The sequence below is a fragment of the Chiloscyllium plagiosum genome, unplaced genomic scaffold, assembly GCF_037043375.1.
Source record: "Chiloscyllium plagiosum isolate Xiang-an unplaced genomic scaffold, Cpla_swu_hap1 HiC_scaffold_4, whole genome shotgun sequence".
NCBI lineage: Eukaryota > Metazoa > Chordata > Chondrichthyes > Orectolobiformes > Hemiscylliidae > Chiloscyllium > Chiloscyllium plagiosum.
Window position 1 is genome coordinate 78,573,683 of NW_028270142.1, and position 15,479 is coordinate 78,589,161.

Sequence of the window (15,479 nt, forward strand, 5' to 3'; positions counted from 1 at the left end):
CCCTTATTTTTCTAGCAGCAAAACGATCCGCAGTACATTAAAATCTCAAGTACATACCCTTCCATATCTGCCCAGTTATCATTAGCATTTAGAGCTGAAGGTATATGTCAATATTGCAACAGGTGGGCAATCAGTCAATAATAATTTATCAACATGCTATTTCTAAACATATTTTAATGCAAAATCAAATCAACACCATCAGCGTGAAAACGAAACGTGCATTGTACAGGTGGCCAGGGAGAATACATTTTCAATTTGTCTGTTTTTCGGTAATTTGGAACTGGGGCTAATTGGATTGAGAGGTCCATGATTGGTTTGGGTTCAGTGGCTCCAGAAGGGAATCTCTTCGGTCTCAAAAACCTCACAGCCAAAATTAGGGGGTGAGGTGCTACCATGTGGTTGCCTGGCAGCGCCGTTTGATCCTTGGTCGTAATGAGTGTCGAGTGGAACCTGCACTGTTATTACAGCACGGCGGAAAAAAGATCTTTCTCACGCATACAAGACCTCCTCAGAAAAACCTCAATCATTAAACAAAATCAAACTATACACAACAAACTTTTAGGATTTAAAAAAAAGTTAATAAATGCGCTGTATGTACAGGATTCGTTTTGTGCTTTGAACCAAATACGAAAAGTACATAACTGAGCGATAAAACCCATCAGGTTTATATCTGCCTGTCTCCTTTCCTCTTTCATCGTTACCAGGTAAATCTCTTATGCAAATCTAGCATAAATCAACATTGACCAAATCACAATGAATTACGAGCTCAATGAAAATTGCTGGAGCCCTTGCTCTCAACGGGTGAAGACAAACAGCAACTTATGCAGTCTTATTGCCAAAATAAAATTATAATAGCCAAAAATATCTTCCGACTGCATTATCATTTTCTCCCTTTTCTTTCGAATGGTCATTGTTCTCCATGACAAGAAATAGCCAAGATTATGGATAGACCTTGTTACAATTTAAAAATACCTGCCGATGCTGGACATCTGAAATAAAATTAGAAAAAGCTGGAAATACACAGCAGATAAAGCAAAACCTCTGTAAAGAGAAACGGGATTTGTGTTTCAGGTCCATGAGCTTATTGCCAACTCTCCTGTGTTATCTAAGTTGAATAATAGGAGTCACAGGTGCCTTCAAATTTTGACTTGTGGACCATGGAAATTGCTAGCTGGCCAATATTTGTTCCCCTTGATAAGATGGAGATGATCTGCCTTCTTTAACCACCACAGTCCATATGCTGTAGGTAAATAGGGAGATAATTCCAAAATTTTGATCCAGTCACAGTGAATGAACTGTAATATGTTTCCAAAGCAGCACAGTGAGAGGCTTAGATGGAAACTTGCAATGATGGTGTTCCCATGGTTGCCTGCACTTGCCTTTCTAGATGGAAGTGGTTGTGGGTTTAGAAGGTGCTGAATAAGGATCTCTGGTGAATTTCTGCAGTATATCTTGTAACTCGTACACACTGCTACTACTGAGCGTTAGTGGTGGAGTGAATAAATGTATGTGGATGTGCTAATCAAGCAGGCTGCTTTTGCCTAAATAGTGTCAAGCTTCTTGAGTGTTGTTGGAGCTGCAATCATCCAGGTAAGTTGAGCATATTCAATTACATTCCTGACTTGTGGTGGTGAATAGGCTTTAGGAAATCAGAAGGTGAGTTACTCACTGCAATACTCCTAGTGCCAGGCCTGTTCTTGCAGCCATTGTATTTTTATGGCAAGTCTAATTGAGCTACTGGTCAATTGTAACTTCCAGGATGTTGGTAGTGGTGGAGCCATGATATCCAGGGCAGTGGTGAGGCTATCTTTTATTGGCGATGGTCTGCCTGACATTTGTCTGGTATGAATGTTATAAGTTGGGTGTTTTCTAAAAGCACAATAATGAACTTGTCCTTATGAATCTAACTTACTATAAAAATGTTGTAGGGTAGTCACTGGATCTCTTAATAGTCTGGTTGCAGTGCCACTGCCAAGCAGTGCCCATCTCTGCTGAAGATGCAGCATAATTCAAGAATTGAATTATGACATAAATAAGCCAGAACAATCTTTAGTTAATTACATCCAATGACTTTGAGATCAGTTTACTTGACAGTTGGGTGAAATAACAATAACGTGAACAAGTAGATTTGATTCATGATCGCCATGGTAATCAAAATAATATTGTAGTGAATTTAGTATTAAACACCAATGAGCAGGTTACAGATTTTCCATCATGTTTTGTTTAAACTTGTTCTCAGAATGTGGATGACATGACAATGGCATATTCATATTGCCATCTCAAAAAGTGGTGAAAGAGCTTGTCCTTGTGACAGCTTCTTATACTGATTGTAATCCCACACTAGCTTTTGGTGGATAGGCCATTGAGGCCTGCTCTAACATTTGATAATATCATGGCTAACCTGAATATGGCCTTCATTGTACTTTGCTATCTACACCCTCTACCCTTTGACAATAAATGGGAGATACCTTATTTTTAAACAGAGCTCCCTAGTCTCTCCCAAAAGGAAAAACATCTCAGCATTTATGTTATACAGTCCCCTCAGGATCTTAAATGCTTTAATAAGATTACTTCTGATCCTTCTAAACTTCAATGGATCCAAGCCCAACCTGTCAAACCCTTCCTAATAAGGCAGCATCTTCATCACAGGAATCAGGTTTGTGCCTCTCCCTGAGCTGCTTTTCATGCAAACATATCCTTCTTATGTAAAGAAACCAAAACTATACTCAATATTCCCAATGTGGTCTCACCGGCACTCTGTAAATTTATAGTAAACCTTCAATGCTTTTATACTTTCTAATGTTATGTTAATTTCCTCTGCATTAACAGTCCACATTCCATTTGCCTTCCCATTCACTTTTGTATCTGTTTTCACATTTTTGTACTTCATATTTTAATTGGGAATTAATGGGTTTTGATCCAGTGTCAATGAAGAAACTATAATATTTGTCCAGCAGAGGATGGTATGTGACCTGGAAGGAACTTGTAAGCATTCTTTTGTCTTGGTGATAATTGATGACATTTGAGAAGTACTGGAGAAATAAACATAGAAAGTTGCTATAGTGCACTCTGCAGCTGCATTCTGGAATTGCAGTCCTCTGATACTGAAAGAAATGGATTTTGAGTCCAATAATTGGAGTATCAATCAAATTGTGATGAAAGATAATACATCAGTAATGCTTTTAGATTTGGATTTGAAAATTGAGACAGAGGGACTTTGGATATGTTCTGTGAATGTTTATATTTTAATGGTTATAAAGTCACTTTCAAAGAGTGACCTGAATATAGCAGTTCCAAGAAAGCATATATTGGAGGTAGAGAACCTAGGAGAATCCGTTGTCATATTAATGGATGAAATGTTCATAGTGTTGGGAAATGCATTAAGGCAATTCATTTAGTTTGAATTAAGAAGAGAAGATTCAGTGTTTAAGTTGCAAAGAGCTCAGAATTCAGTGCAGAAAATTGCACATTTTCTCCTAGAAGGAAAACAAAATTTTTTAGTTAAATTAGTGGAACCAGTCAGCTCAGCAAAAGTAGTTTCTTGCTTGTGGAGCTTCCAAGCCAAGAGAAATTAGTTAGTGATGTTAAAGTTGTGGGAACTGAAGAAGCATAAGCTACTGCAATTGCAAAATATTCATGTCAATGGAATTGAATTGTTTAAATAAAAGATTTTGGATGGCGCGGTGGGTCAGTGGTTAACGCTACTGCCTCATTGCACCAGGGATCCGGATTCAATTCCACCCTCGGGTGACTGTCTGTGTTGACTTTGTACATTGTCCCCATGTCGATGTGTGGGTGGCACGGTGGCACAGTAGTTAGCACTGCTGCCTCACAGCGCCAGAGACCTGGGTTCAATTACCACCTCAGGCGACTCTCTGGATGGAGTTTGCACATTCTCCCCGTGTCTGCGTGGGTTTGCTCCGATTTCCTCCCACAGTCCAAAAATGTGCAGGTTAGGAGAATTGGCCAAGTTAAATTGCCCATAGAGTTAGATGAAGGGGTAAATGTAGGGGAATGGGTCTGGGTGGGTTGCGCTTCGGCGCGTCGGTGTGGACTTGTTGGGCCGAAGGGCCTGTTTCCACACTGTAAGTAATCTAATCTAATTTCAGCAGTCCAAGGGAAAGAAAGTGGAAAATGTCAATTAAGTAAAGATTTCAAAAAGCTAATATATGAGTGATATTTCCTAAGACTTGAGTCTCTGAAATGGACAGTGTTGTGAAACATGTTGAAACTCTGTTTTGATATTTGTTAAGATCTTTGTGACTGTTCTATTTATGTACAACTTTCTTTGTTTATTTGTTCTTACATGTAATAAACTTATGTTCTGTTAAAGAACATCTGCAACTTTTTGTGAATATGCTTCAGTGGTTACCACTATGTTTACCAACAGCAAAAAAAACCTAATAAGCAAAGTTTTGTTCTAATTGTTAATTACCATTAGCTAGGACCATAACAAAATACAATACACCATACTTAGCTTCTTAAGTTTTCTAGCAGCTGCATCCATTCAGAAAAGTGGGGGATATTCTAAAAGACTTCTGACAAAGGCATTGTAAATAGTAGAGAACCATTTAAAGATCAAAGATTGTGTTTGTTGTAGATTATTCAAGTTCTAGACAACTATTGTACCAACATTGCCAATAGGGTTTGTCCAGTTAAATCTTTGGTTAGTTGTGATCTCAGAAATGTAAATGGTATGGAAATCAGCAAAAATGCTACTTTTCAAGGTCAAAGAGGGTTGGTCACCTTTTTTTAGACATTGTCATTATTGGGCACTTATGTGCCTTGAATGTATTCTACCACTTGTCAGCCAAAGCTTCGATGTTATGCAGGTCCTTATCCTCATTGACATGAACTGCATTATTACTAGAGGGGTTGTTAGTAGAATTGACCACTGTGGAACCATCAACAAACAGTTCTACTACAGCAGATGACAAAGGGAATTCAATGATGAAAATGACTATACTGGGTGCACTTGCTCTAGGAACTATTATTGATGTCCTGTAGCTGTGTTGATCAGCCCATGACAATCACAATGGACTTCTATTTTTAAAACATTATTGATGGGATGTGTCCATTGCTGACTATTTTTTATTCATTCACAGCATAAGGGTGTCACTGGCCAAGCCAACATTTATTGCCCATCCCTAAGTTAAAAATCAACCACATAGCTATGGGTCTGGAGTTACATGTAGGCCAGACCAGGTAAGGATGGGAGTTTCCTTCCCTAAAGGATATTAGTGAACCAGATGGATTTTTCCTGACAATTGACTTATGGTCATCATTAGACTCTTCATTGCAGATATTTATTAAATTCAAATTCCACCATCTGCCATGGCAGGATTCAAATCCAGGTTCACAGAACTTTACCTGGGTCTCTGATTAACAGTCCAGCGATAATACCACTAGGCTATTTCCTCCCCAGTAGGGTCAAAATTTATTGCCCTTGAAAAGGCGGTGGTGAGCTGCCTTCTTTGAGTTGCTACTGTTCGTGTGGTGTAAATTGACCCATGATGCCCTTAGGGAGGGAATCACAGGATTTTGACCCAGTGACAGTGAATGAAGGGATATATTTCCAAGTCAGTACAGTGCGTAGCTTGGAGGGGAACATGCAGGTAGTGTTTCTGCATCTTGGCTACCCTTGTCCTTATCAATGGAAGTTGTCATGGGTTTGTAAGGTGCTGTTTAAGGCTCTTTGGTGAATATCTGCAGTACGGTGGCACAGTCGTTAGCACTGTTGCCTCATTGTGCCAGAGACCCGGGTTCAATTCTCACCTCAGACGACTCTCTGTGTGGAGTTTGCACATTCTCCCCGTGTCTGCGTGGGTTTCCTCCGGGTGCTCCGGTTTCCTCCCACAATCCAAAAAAAAATGCAGGTTAGGTGAATTAGCCATGCTAAATTGCCCGTAGTGTTAGATGAAGGGGTAAATGTAGGGGAACGGGTCTAGGTGGGTTGCGCTTCGGCGGGTCAGTGTGGACTTGTTGGGCCAAAGTGCCTGTTTACATATTGTAAGTAATATTATCTTATCGATATCACTCGCTGCTGCTACTGAGTGTCAGTGGGAATGGATGTTTATGGATGTGGTTCTAATTGAGTAGTCTGCTTTGTCCTGGGTGGTGTCAAGCTTCTCGAGTTTTGCTGGTAATGCACCCATCCAGGCAAGTGGGGAGTATTCCATCACACTCCTGACTTGTAGTTAGTAAATGGTGAACAGACTTTGGGGATATAGGAGGTGAGTTACTCATCATATTATTCCTGGTCTCTGACTTGCTCTTGTAGCTATTACATTTATATGGTGAGTCAAGTTGAGTTTCTGGTCAATGGAAGTGGGAAGATTCAGTGTTGATAAAATCATTGAATATCAGTGGTAAGATTATCTCTTATGGGAGTTATTTATTGCCAGGTAATTGTGTGGTCCAAATTTGACTTTGCCATTTGTCAGCCCAAGCCTGGAGTTTGACCAGTTCTTGTTGCATTTAGTCATGGACTGCTTCAGTATCTGAGGAATCGTGAATGGTGCTGAACATTGTGCAATCATCTCCACTTCTGATCTTATGATGGAGGCAAGGTAATTGATGAAGCAGCTAAAGATCATTGGGCATAAGACACTACTGAAAATGTGTTGCTGGAGAAGCGCAGCAGGTCAGGCAGCATCCAGGGAACAGGAGAATCGACGTTTCGGGCATAAGCCCTTCTTCAGGAATCCTTATCAATGGAAGTTCAGCTCTGATCTCCAGCATCTGCAGTCCTCACTTTCTCGTCATAAGACACTACCCTGAGCAGCTCCTGTAGAGATGCCCTGGAACTGAGATAAATGACCTCTAACAATCATAACTATCTTCCATTGAAAGATAAATGGTCAGTTTCTGAGGCATTGAAAGATATTTAATTGATTCTCCTTAAGGGATTTAAGGACCTGTCTGTTTCCATGTACCCCAGTCTCCTACCAATCAGTGATATCAGAATTCTGTTCCAGTGGAGAAGTGGAAGTGTTTCCAAATAAGGCAATACCAAGGAGTGGCTTACCACAGAAGCATTCATGTTTGGGGACAAGGTGGCAATATCTCAGCATTGAATCAAGTGATCTTATTCCCATCCCAAGACACTGAGGATAGAAACAAAACACTCATAAGATTTTACTGAAATAGCCACATCTCACATCTCAGCCACCAGGTAGTGTTTGGAAAAAGCATTAAAGCATGGAAGAGAAAAGAATTCATGGTCACAATAGATAAACACCATTACAAAATCAAATTGCATACAAGGTGGAGTGATTGCCATGTTCACAGAAACTGGGAACACCATTGGGAAGTTTCTTAAATCAGAATATTTTCCAAGGATAATGGATAATGGATATTGCATTCTGAGAACAAGAGCAAATTTTGTGCATTCACTACCTTACATGCCAAAGGTTTCCATGAACAATTATATTATAGAGGTTGAGAGGTGAAAAGCAGACGGTGATGGATGAAAGATATTTTTGGAACTGGAAGCCTGTGTCCAGTGGTATGCCACGGGATTTGGTGCTGGGTCCCTTGCTGTATGTTGTGCATATAATGATCTAAACATAAATGTAGAAGGTATGATTAGCAAGTTTGCTGGCGACATCGAAATTTGTGGGATGGTAAATGGAGACAAAGAAAGCCTTCAACTGTAGGACATTACGTAATGGCTGGCAAATTTAATTCTGAAAAGTGATATGTTTTGTGAGGACTAACCATTGAAAGGAGTACATGTTGAATGGTAGGATCCCAGGAAGTATGGACAATCAGAGGGACCTTGGTGTGTATTTACGTAAAACCATAATGCTGTATGAAATAGGAACAGGAGCAGTGCCTTGAGCCTGCTTTGCCAATCAATGTCATCATGGCTGATCCAATATTCCTCAAGTCCAATTTTCTGCATTTTTGCCACAACCTTTGATTCCCCTATTGATCCAGAATCTATCTATCTCAGAGTTAAATATGCACAAGGACTCTACCCCTTCAGTTCTTTGTGACAAGGAGGTTCAAAGATGCTCAGCCCTCTGAAAGGAGAAATCCCTTCTCACCTTAGTCTTAAATTCCCAAATGTTTATTATATGTCCCAAACATGTTTAACCTTTGCTCGTAAAACAATCCCTCCATGCAGAGATCATCTTGGTGAATTTCACTGAATTGCCTCCAATGAAATGATATTTTTACTCAAATAAAGTTACTAAAACTGACCATGTGGTCTGACCTACACCTTATACAGTTGCAATAAGACTTCTTGATTCATATGCTGTAATCCTTTTGAAATAAAGGCCAACATTTTGTGAGCCTTCCTGAATACCTATTGCATCTGTTTGCCAGCTACAGTCTATTCTGACGTAATGTGATAGTGCTGTTCCCAATCAATCCCGTGTTATAAGAAAATCGTGTAATAGCAACACCATTTAAACCAACGGAACTGGAATTGTGTTATAGTTAATACAGTTAAAAAAAGTTTGTGTTCGACAAATAATGGTCTAAGCTCTTCAATCGCTTTATAGCAAATTTTCATTGAAGAAATGCGAGTTATAGCAGAACCGACTGTATTTTTGTGCACAAGTATCCCCAAGTCCTTTCGTGTTAGATTTTTGCTGTTTCTTTCCACTTAAATAATTCTTTGTTCTTTTTCTCTCCCTTTCAAAGTGAATACCTTCACATTCTCCCACAATATAATGCATTTGCCAAATTCTTGTCCAATCACTTTACTCTTTGTAGTCTCCCTGTATTCCTCTCACAATTTGCCTTTCCAATTATTTTTGTGTATCTGCAAATTTAGCAACAGTATATTCATTTCCGTACTCCAAGTCATTTGTGTATATTGTAATTAGGTACAGTCTTAGCACTGATCCCTGTGAACAATAATGTAGAATATAGAACATTACAGCACAGAAACAGACCCTTCAGACCAAACGTCTGTTCTGACCATGATATCATTCTAAACTAATCCCATTTGCATCCAAATGGTTCATATTCCTCCTTTCCTTTCCTGTTTATGTGTCTGTCTCACTGTCTCTTAAAGTTTGCTAACGTTTCTGCTTCTACCACCTCTCTTGGCAAAACGTGATTTGCACATCTCATAGAGTCACAGAGTCATAGAAATAGCATGGAAACATACCCTTCGGTCCAACTTGTCCATGCCGATCAGGTATCCCATCTCAATCTAGTCCCACCTGCCAGCACTCGGTCCATATCCTTCTAAACTCTTCCTATTAATAGACCCATCCAGATGCCTTTTAAATGTTGCAATTGTACTAGCCTCCACCACTTCCTCTGGCAGCTCATTCCGTACACGTACTACCCTCTGCGTGAAAAGGTTGCCCTTAGCGAGTTTTGAGAAGATTTGTAGCTCAGGTTGAGGTTTTGGTAGACTCCATCTACCACCCCCTGAGAAAAGGAACAGGAAGTGACCTCACCACAGGAAATGACAGCACCACAGGAAATGACATCACCAACTCAAAGAAACGCAAACATATAAATAGAAAGCAGAAATTATCAGCAGTGTTTCGCCATAGGCCCACTGAAGATGTTACCTAGTAGGGTGACGAAACGTCAGGAAATGAACCTTCCAGCTCAGCGAGCAAACCTACATCTGAAAAAGTTGCCCGTTAGGTCACTTTTATATCCTTTCCCTCTCACCCTAAACCTATGCACTCTAGTTATGGACTCTCTCATCCCAGGGAAAAGACTTTGTCTATTTATCCTATCCATGCCCCTCATGATTTTAAAAACCTCTATAAGGTCACCCCTCAGCCTCCAACACTCCAGGGAAAACAGCCCCAGCCTATTCAACCTCTCCCTATAGCTCAAATCTTCCAACCCTGGCAACATCCTTGTAAATCTTTTCTGAACCCTTTCAAGTTTCACAACATCTTTCCAATAGGAAGGAGACCAGAACTGCACACAATATTCCAAAAATGGCCTAACCAATGTCCGGTACAGCCGCAACATGACCTCCCAACTCCTGTACTCAATATTCTGACCAATAAAGGAAAGCATACCATACACCGCCTTCACTATCCTATCTACTTGCGACTCCACTTTCAAGGACTATGAAACTGCACTCCAAGGTCTCTTTGTTCAGCAACACTCCTAAAAGGCATCCGGATCTTACCATTAAGTTTATAAGTCCTGCTAAGATTTGCTTTCCCAAAATGCAGCACCTCACATTTATCTAAATTAAATTCCATCTGCCACTTCTCAGCCCATTGGCCCATCTTTCAAAAGCTGATTGGGAGCAGATGTTCGCAGGTAAAGGTACAGCTGGAAAATGGGAAGCCTTCAGAAATGAGATAACAAGAGTCCAGAGACAGTATATTCCTGTTAGGGTGAAAGAAAAGGCTGGTAGATTTAGGTAGTGCTGGATAACTAAAGAAATTGAGGGTTAAAGAAGGAAGCAAATGTCAGGTATAAACAAGATATATCAAATGAAACCTTAGAAGAGTATAAAGGTAGTAGGAGTATACTTAAGAGGGAAATCAGGAGGGAAAAAAGGGGACATGAGATTGCCTTGGCAAAAAGAGTTAAGGAGACTCCAAAGGGTTTTACAAATACATTAAGGACAAAAGGGTAACTAGGGAGCGAATAGGGCCCGTCAAAGATCGGCAAGGCGGACTTTGTATGGAGCCACAGGAGATGAGGGAGATACTAAACGAGTATTTTGCATCAATATTTACTGTGGAATAGGACATGGAAGATATAGAATGTAGGGAAATAGATGGTGATATCTTGAAAAATGTCCAGATTACAGAGGAGGAAGTGCTAGATGTCTTGAAACACATAAAAGTGGTTAAATCCCCAGGACCTGATCAGGTGTATCCTAGAACTCTGTGGGAAGCTAGGGAAGTGATTGCTGGGCCCCTTGCTGAGATATTTGTATCATCGATAGTCACAGGTGAGGTGCCGGAAGACTGGAGGTTGGCTAACATGGTACCACTATTTAAAAAGGGTGGTAAGGACAAGCCAGGGAACTATAGACCAGTGAGCCTGAAATCGGTGGTGGGTAAGTTGTTGGAGGGAATCCTGAGAGACAGGATTTACATGTATGTGGAAAGGCAAGGACTGATTAGGGATAGCCAACATGGCTTTATGCATGGGAAATCATGTCTCAAAAACTTGATAGAGATTTTTGACGAAGTATCAAAGGGCAGAGCGGTGGACGTGATCTATATGAACTTCAGTAAGGCATCGACAAGCTTCCCCAGAGGAGACTGATTAGCAAGGTTGGATCTCATGGAATACAAGGAGAACTAGCCATTTGGATACAGAATTGGCTCAAAGGTAGAAGGCAGATGGTGGTGGTGGAGGGTTGTTTTTCAGACAAAAGAATAACATTAGCTATTCTCCAATATTCTGAGATCTCATCTCTGTCTAAAAAGGATATAAAAATCTCTATCAAGGCCCCAGCACTCTTCTCTCTTTCTCTCTCAGTATCCAGGGCAAGATCCCATCTAGCCCTGGAGTTTATCTACCTTATTGTTTTGCATGACACCCAAAACCTCTTTCTATTTAATATCAACATGTTCCACAATATCATCATATTCTCTTCTAATATTGCCATCATCATGTCCTTCTCCTTGGTGAACACTGATGCGAATTACTCATTAAGAATCTGACCGACTATCTTTGGCTCCACACATAAATTCCTTCCTTTGACCTTGAATGGACATATCTTTTCCCTAGTTGAGAGTGTGTTGCTGGAAAAGCACAGCAGGTCAGGCAGCTTCTGAGGAGCAGGAGAATCGACGTTTCGGGCCAAAAACGTCGATTCTCTTGCTCCTCGAATGCTGCCTCATCTGCTGTACTTTTCCAGCAACACACTCTCGACTCTGATCTCCAGCATCTGCAGACCTGACTTTCTCCTACGTAGTTTCCCTGGTTACCCTCTTGCTCCTAATATACATTTTAGTGATTCTCCTTATTCCTACTTTCCAAGGACATGTCAAGGTCCTTTCTAGCCCTCCTAATTCCTTGTTTAAGTTCTTCTCTGCTTCCTTTGTACCTGTCAAGAGCCTAGTTTGATTTCCATTTCCTAAACCTTACATACACTTCTTTTCTCTTTTTAACTAAACGTTCAATATATATTGACAACCAAAGATTCCCAAATCTTGCCATTCTAATCTTGAATATTCTCAGGAACATGCTGGTCCTGAACTCTGGTAAACTAGACTTTAAAAGACTCACATGTCAGACTTTGATTTAGCCTCAGTTGCCCAGTCTACTTTCTCCAATAGCTGCCTAACATATTTGTAATTAGCCTTCTCCCAATTTTGTACTCTTATCTGAGGACCAATCTTATCCATATCCTTGCTTTCTTAAAATTACAGAACCATGATCACTGATCCAAAAATGCTCACCCTCTGAAACTTCAATCACCTGGCTGGTCTCATTCCCCATTTCAAGGTCTAACATGGCCCCTTCCCTTGTTGGACCATCTACACATTGTTTCAATAAACCTCTTGGATGCACCTGATAAATTCTGTCCCATCTATGCCCCTGGCACTAAGAGAGTCCCAGTCAATATTGGGGAAGGTAAAATCACCTATGACAACAACATTGTTGTTTTCACATCTTTGCAATCATTTGCTTATCTATCTGTTCCACTATCTCCTGCTGGCTATTGGGAGGACAATAGTATGACACCATCATAGTCTTGTTCCTAAATTCTACCCATGTGGCTTCACTGGATGAGCCATCTTTGATGTCCTCTCTTAACACAGCTGTGACATTTTCCTTAATTGGTAATGCAACTCCCTTAACCCTTTTACAGCCCTCTGTATTTTGCCTGAAACATGTAAACCATAGAATGTTGAGCTGCCAGTCCTGCCCCTTTCTCAACTAAATTTCTGTATTGGTTACCACATCATAGCCCCATTTACTAGTGCAGGTTCTAAGCTCATCTGTCATATCTGTTATATTCCTAGTATTAAAATAAATTAACTTTAATTAATTAAAATAAATACATTTCACACCACCAGTCCTGCCTTTCTTCCTGTGAAGCCCCACTGGTTGCCAACCTGAGAAAGAACCCTTACCCCCAACTCACTGTTTTCTTGTCAGTAACCAGTTCTCTATACATGCCTCCTTACCATTTGCAGTACCATGGGCTCTTATCTTTTGACTAACCTTTTATGTGGTGCTGGAAAAACACAGCAGGCCAGGCAGCATCTGAGGGGCAGGAGAATCAACGTTTCGGGCATAAGCCCTTCTTCAGGAAGGGCTTATGTCTGAAGCGTCGATTCTCCTGCCCCTCGGATGCTGCCTGGCCTGCTGTGTTTTCCAGCACCACATTTTTCAACTCTGGTCTCCAGCATCTGCAGTCCTCACTTTCTCCTAACTAACCTTTTATGAGCTATAATTTGAATGCTTTCTGGATCCCCTCTATTTATTCTCATTAAGACTTACTTTAAAAACTAATAATAATGTCCATAGATCCTTGAAAGCAGCAGGACAGTTGGTTAAGAAGGCAAATGGGATACTTCCCTCCATTATTCAAGGCAGTAAGTATCAGAGCAAGTACATTATGACACTGCTGTATGCAACATTAGTTAGACCCCAGCTGAAGTCCCTTTGCATCTTGGATCTTCAACTTCCTGACCTGCAGACTATAATCAGTAAGGATAGATGACACCCTCCTCCAAATTAATCCTCAATATCAATGCCCAACAGGGCTGTGCACTCATGACTGTGTGGCCAAATTCAGCTCTTAATTTCATTTACAAATTTGCTCATGTTACTGCCGTAGTGGTTGGGACTCAAACAATGACAAGATAGAGCATGGGAAAGAGATAAAGAGCTTCCTCAATGTCAGCAAAACGAAAAGACTGGTCATTGACATCAAAAAGTGGAGTGAACAATATGACTTGTCTGTACCAATGATGCTGAAGTGGAGATGGTCGAGACATTTAAGTTCCTCGGTGTAAATATCACCAATAGTCTGACCTGGTCCATTCACATTGACACTGCAGTCAAGAAAACATACCAATGTCTACACTTCTTAAGAAGGCTAAGGAAAGTAGGCATGTCCATAAGTACTCTTACCAATTTTTATAGATGCAGCATGGAAAGCATCCTATCTAGATCCATCACATTGGTATGGCAACTACTGTGTCTAAAAATGCAAGACATTAGAGTTGTGAATGCAGTCCAGTCCATCATGAAAACCAGCCTTCCTTCCATTGACTCCTTTATGCTCCGTGCTGCTTCGGGAAAGCAGCAAAAAAATTAATGACCCAATACAAAATAAGTGAAATTCTCTTCCATCTTCTTCCGTTGGGCAGGTACAAAAGTTTGAAAACACATACCAACAGATTCAAGACCAATTTGTTCTTCACTGTTATCAGACTTAAGAATGGACCTCTCATATATTAGAGTTGATCTTTCTCTGTTTTGCTCTCGCTGTAACACTGTATTCTGAATTTGTTCTATTACCCTGATGTATTTTGAGGTTTGCTGACTAGCACACAGAACAATACTTTTCATTGTATCTCAGTACATATGACAATAATAAATCAAATAAACCAAGTACTGGGTGCAATTCTGGTTGTCGCACCATAGGAAGGATGTAATTGCACTAGAGAGTGTGCAGAAGCGATTCTTCAGGTCGTTGTCTGGGCTGGAGTGTTAAGCCAAAAAGAAAAACTAATTAGGATGGAGACTGTTTTCTGTAGAGTGGAGAAGGCTGAGGGGGCTCCTGATTGAGGCACACAAAATTATGAGGGACATAGATAGGGAGAGACTTTTTAGTAGAAGGGTCAATAACAAAGGGACACAGATTTAAGGTAAGGAGGAGGAGGAAATTTAGAGGAGATTTGAGAAAAGTATTTTTCACATAGAAGGTTATGGGTATTTGGAACTCACTGCCAGAAGGATAGCATAGGCAGGAACCCTCCAGATATTTAAAAACCAATCTGATGAACACTTGAAGCAGTGTAGCATATGGACAAAGTGCTGGAAAATAGGAATAGAATCAATGGAAGTTTGAAGACTGGCATGGACATGATGAGCCGAGGGGCTTCTTTTCATGTTGTAAAAACTCTATGACTCTCATAACCCATCAATTAAAACTTTCCACCTTGATGAACAGATCTTGGAAAACTGCATTTTGTAAACTTTCCTAAGGATTGGCAGAAAGATAGAAGTCTCAGAATTAAGGATACATGAGTTAAATAGACAATAATTTTCTATCAGATGGACCAACATACAAGTTTCTGATGTCCAATGCAATGACCAATCTCCAATTGAGACAAAAGACCAAAATCTGATTCCTCATTATTTATCGGGTTTCAACCAACCAGAGTGGCTCTTTCATGTGTGGCACAAGTCGCCCACAACATTGCAATATTCTTTTTAACCTAAATGACCTGTTTCCAAGATCAAGTTTGCGACAAGTGTGGTAGAAACCAGATGAGGAACCAGCCGAACTTGGAGTCTGAGCAAGGCATCACTTCATTAGTGTCTGATCAAAGCAC

General features: G+C 40.4%; 1 protein-coding gene across 5 annotated transcripts in view; it reads right to left on the minus strand.

The window, feature by feature from the left end:
* The window catches only part of rgs20 (regulator of G protein signaling 20), a 306,524-nt gene that overhangs the window by 214,506 nt on the left and 76,539 nt on the right, over positions 1 to 15,479 (minus strand). The gene's annotated exons all lie outside the window — the stretch shown is intronic.